This window comes from Triticum aestivum, chromosome 6B (genome assembly GCF_018294505.1).
Source record: "Triticum aestivum cultivar Chinese Spring chromosome 6B, IWGSC CS RefSeq v2.1, whole genome shotgun sequence".
Lineage (NCBI taxonomy): Eukaryota > Viridiplantae > Streptophyta > Magnoliopsida > Poales > Poaceae > Triticum > Triticum aestivum.
Genome location: NC_057810.1, coordinates 33233574 through 33238840, shown reverse-complemented (window position 1 = coordinate 33238840; position 5267 = coordinate 33233574). Strand labels below are relative to the sequence as shown.

At 40.8% G+C, this 5267-nt stretch overlaps 1 long non-coding RNA gene across 1 annotated transcript; it reads right to left on the bottom strand.

The window, feature by feature from the left end:
- Nucleotides 1-2333: 2333 nt before the first annotated feature.
- LOC123133303 (uncharacterized) lies at nucleotides 2334-3342 on the bottom strand. Its single transcript, XR_006465216.1, has 3 exons — nucleotides 3289-3342; nucleotides 2917-3199; nucleotides 2334-2618 (listed from the first exon to the last, which is right to left on the bottom strand). It is a non-coding gene; the product is annotated as an uncharacterized lncRNA (long non-coding RNA).
- Nucleotides 3343-5267: the final 1925 nt, after the last annotated feature.

The window sequence follows — 5267 nt, the reverse complement described above, 5'->3', positions numbered from 1 at the left end:
GAGAATTTCAGAATTTTTAGTTGGACTTTGGGCCAAAGGCCCACTAGAAAATTCCAACAATCCCCCACAAAGCCTCATTGGCACATATCATCATTTAGTTCCAAAATATTGTTTATATACCGGTACTTAGTGGAGACTGTGAAGTTAAACTTTCACGTAGAGTTTTATGGTACACTAGATCACAACTTGAATAGTGGACTATGCCTTGAACTAACAAGTTTTCTACGAGACTAATTTCACACAAATTCTTAACCGATACTGAGCTGCCGCAAGGCTTCCTCTCAGAAACCGGGAGATGAGGCAAACCACAAGACGACATATGAGAGCAATTTTAGTTCCTTTTTACAGTGACCCCTCTCTCTCTGTGTGTGTGTGCGTGTGGGGTTCTATCAACAACTCTTCGGCGTGAGGATGGGTGTCATATTTAATGCACGTTTTTATTATAGTCATCATGGCCGTTGTGTCTGTATTGGAGAGCATGACGTGTTTTGCTCCTGTTGATTGATGACTTTTGATCATGTAGATCATCGTCTCATGCTTCAAAAATGTAATGGCAGCGGTTGTGACGATGATAGTGATAGGTGTGTTTTGGTCAGGGGTCTTGCCATTCCAATATTGTGTTCTCCAAGCCTTCTTCATCGATAGTTCGATGATGGATCAATGCTTTGAGCTTTTTCCTTTTGAGACCGTGTCCTCGACTAGACAACCATGGTACACAACAACCTTAGATTCTCGGTTATTGGGGGTGAGTGATTCACGCGGTTCTTCAAACCTTCAAGATTCCTTCAGCTTGTGCGGATTTGCTCTCATGCGGGTTTTCTTTTTACGTGACTCGTGATGGAAATTTGAAATACAAATGGTGAAGTTATGGATGACACTTTCGAAGAACCTTGATGTGACTTCATGTTATATGGGATATTTCTCGTTTGTTGTCGTTTTACTTTGTATAATATAGTATACTTTTATTAATAAACCAATATAATTTGATCATTTGCTAAAAGTGTAACTTTTATGTCGTCTACAATTGTGTGCGTTAGTTGATTCAAAATTGTGTCAATGCAAAATAATTGTTGACGTGGAGGAGAAGGAATAAAATTTGACTCTTCATTAAGAGTTAGACTTCAAGTAAGAGTCCCATTAAAAGTCAATTTTTTTATGTTGCACATTATTGCATCTAAGTATATGTTTTCATGTAGGCTATGTTTATGACATAGCCTACTAATAAAGTAAATAGTATAATAATAATAATATTTTGCACGGTAAAGGAATAGCCGAATCTTACATGCTTAAAAAGTTGGTCCCAATTCTCTCAATATGCAAAGTGTCCACCTCACCGTCCCACTAAGCAATGCGTTTAGGTATTCTCTTCCACTAAGCCATGCAAAATCTGCCACATAAGTGAGTCATGCATTTAACTTATAAATTACAATCATTTTTTCATTACTCCGTGCATGTAACACTGCCACATCATATATTCATGTTAGTCATCCTTCACATTTTTGTTTGAATGACATTTTTAACTTAAATTCAAAAGTTTTTATTCTATTTTTAGGCACTTTCTTTTATTGATTTTCAAACTTATACTTTCTTTTCATTAGATTTAGTCATTTTTGTGAACTACTTACACATTTTTCAACAAAGTTGCCGCAGCAGTGCGCAGGGAGCGAGCCATCCTCATCGAAAGTGCTATTATGCTCCCGAGCACAAATGCTCATGTTATCTGAGATGTTCGTTCCCTCTGAGATTCACACTGCCACTCGTATTTCTGCATGTATGTGGCAGAGTATATTAATAAGCACAGTTCGAGTGGCCCATGCCGATCAGATAATTATTGCAGCCCCTGCCGTTACAGCTACATCCGGTCTAGAATCCTCTCACGTTCTGAGCCGGCTCCCATACAGTCATGGGCCGTCACATTAAGCGAGGCCAATCACGTTCTGAGCCAATGCTTTCTCCTACAAGCTACACGTTGCATGTTAAACAAAAACTCATCACTTAGGCCCCGTTTGACAACCCAGACAATTTTTACAATGGTTATGCTTTCTGCTAGTAATTTCCTTGGCCCGAATAGATACTGTTGTAAAATCATACACTGGTAAACATTTTACATTCCCTGTTTGGATATGAGGGGTAACTGCTGAACTTGCCGCTGGGAGAGGAAAACTGAATACAATTTGGCAGAAAAAGATCATAGGTAAACTGCAGAAGAAAATATCCAAAAAAAAGAACTGCAATATCCAAAATGTTGAATCGACCATTTCTTGGTCATAAACATGGTCATTTCTCTGTAGAAAAACTATGAGCTAAATAAAACTTTTTTTAAAACTAGCTAAATAAAACTATTTCGACCAGTTCCGCAATCACAAAAAGCTGAACTGACAGTGCATCTCTGAAATTTAGCAACAATCTATGTTCATGCCAACCGTATTAGCCAATTGAACTTATGAGGTAGTAATTAAGAACACCGATGAGTCATAAAATCACAAAATGAAAGCCTGAAATCATGAGCTGAGGAGAGCCTGATTCCGAGAAGTTCCAAAATACCAAAACGAAAGACTAAACACATCAGGTGAGAAGTGGCTCATTGCTTTTATTCTTGTCACCTTCCAACATGTTTCCTGCAATTTAAACATATAACAGAACTCAACAAACGAGGGGAGATTAAACAATGCGAGCTTACATCTACATATCAAGAGCTACGATTAATAGTGAAAATCTAAATTAACAAGCATGAATGACAAGTGATAGTTAGAGCATGTTCTCGAAGGATTTCAGCGGCGTAATCATTAAGCCACAACATGTTTAGCCTCCGAAAACAGGGAATGCTTGAGCACAAAAGAAAATTACTTGGGTGATGAAAGAAAGAAGATAAAACAACAAAGACACTAGATGGCAAAGGAATTCAATGCAACGCACCCCCATGACATATCGAGCCGCCCAAATACCACGCTCACCTGTGCTCGTGACCAGAACAACCGCTTCCTACAAATCACCACCTATTAAGAAATCAATACAAAACATTACCAATCAACCTATGCATTACCTGGTGCTTTAGTCCTGGGTACCGTGCCACCCATCATATTATAAATCAGAAAACACCCACTCAAAGCTTTCAAACTATCTCACCACCAACGAAAACACCAGCGCGAGGGCACTCATACCAACAAGACCTCATGTTCAAACTGTCTCAACACGAACCCTGAAATGTGGTCATGTTGTTGTGATGAGATAAGCGTACTAAAAAATTAACCATTGAACAGTAAAAGATGTATATATAGTCTGACTTACAGAACGTCCACACACAAATTTTGTACACATTTCATTCTCTCCACATTCAACCTCCTCTTCCCATATCTTATTTGCAGATCCTGTCTCCAAGGAGGTTGTAGAAATCATACGTCTCTCCCAGCGAGTCAAAACTTGTCCCAAGCATCGGTACAATAGCATTTTCAGAATGGTTCTCCGCAAAACCCATCGGCCCTTTCTCGAAGGAAGACACGTGGGAGGGGCAAGGTGCCAAGGTGTCCTGTTCGGTGCCGCTGCTCCAATCCTCACCTTGAAAAAATTTCAAATGCTGGCACAGCACAAAATTTAGTTAAATTAACCTATCAAACCACATAGTTTACGCACACAGCGCAATACAGCATCCTTTACAAAAATAAGCCCTAATACATGCAAAATTATTTTAAGCCGGTTGGCAGTCCTAAAACCCAGAATCTCGTCAATCTAAACTACTAGTAGAAGATACATGATTTGCACATATAGGACTATATGATCACGTCATGGCATTTAATTCATCAGTAAATTTCCAGATGAAACATAAATTTTGGAATCATGAATTCTAGAATGCATGAAGACAAAAATAGAAAGTATAAAATATAGATACCATGACTTTCTTAATTCAGAAGAATCAAGTGCATTTGAATTTGCAATGATGTGACTTCTACAACTGTTCGAGGGAGTGAATATGCATTCAGTACACAAAAGACAATTTGTAAGATCTCTAAATTGTGTAGAAAAACTCCTGCAAAAAATCCTATGAAAATATTACGTTCTAATCTAAGATGCCTTCGACATTAAAATCCACGGTGGTACTATAAACACAAAATGCGATTGCTTCATCACTGGTTCGATTAGCAATTCCTAGCGGAAGGAGTGGTTCCAATCCTTGTATTCTTATTGGATTTATTCCTAAAGCTAGCTGGATGTACTGATCGGAGGATCTCATCGATGTAAACAATAATATCTCAAAAATGACATAAGCTGGAGCGGAACCTTGGCCACGGAAAGCTGAACAATAATATCTCAACGTTTGCTATCCTTGGCCACGGAAAGAGGCATCCTGTCACCGCTCAACCTGCAGATGGCGAGGTTCCGCTCCAGCTTCTACGCGGATGATGCCGCGCTCTTCCTCAACCCCGTGCTGAATGACTTTGTTGCGGTTCAGGCCATTCTCAAGATTTTCGCGGATGCATCGGGCTTAAAAACTAACATTCAGAAGTCGGTGGCCTACCCCATCTCCTGCGCCGGCCTTGACTTACTGCCCTTAATGGCCGCCTTTGGTGGACAGCAAGGGACCCTTCCGTGTCAGTAGTTGGGTCTGCCTTTGGGGGTGCGTAAGCCTAAGAGGATTGAGATGCAGCCTCTGATTGATAAGATCGCGGGAAAGTTGGCCCCAAGGAAGGGCCGGCTGCTCAACAGAATGGGAAGGCTGATCTACACCAATTCGGTGGTGACGGCTACTGCGACATTCTTTTTGACAGCGTTTCAGCCGGATAAGTGGCTGATTAAAAAGGTGGACAAGCTTAGAGAGAATTTCCTCTGGGAGGCGGATAACACATCAATAGGCAGGAAAAGCTTGGTAAACTGGAAGCAAGCTTGCTCCCCAAAGAAATATGGAGGATTGGGCATAAAAAACATCGAGTGTTTCAGCCGAGCCCTCAGATTACGCTGGGAATGGTACAGATGGGAGGAGAGAGATAGACCTTGGAAAGGGACAGATACGCCATGCGATGGTGTTGACAAGCAGCTCTTCTCCAATTGCACCACGATTTCTCTGGGTGACGGATCTTTGGCAAGTTTTTGGAGGGACAGCTGGTTGAATGGTGAAGCTCCAATGGTTTTGGCACCTGCAGTGTTCAATCTGGCCCGCTTCAAAAAAGTCTCGGTCAAACAAGGAATGCATAATGCTAAATGGATGCAGGGGCTTAACCGGATAAGCAATGCCGAGGAGCTGCGCCAGTTTGTTCAGCTTTGGAACAAGGTTC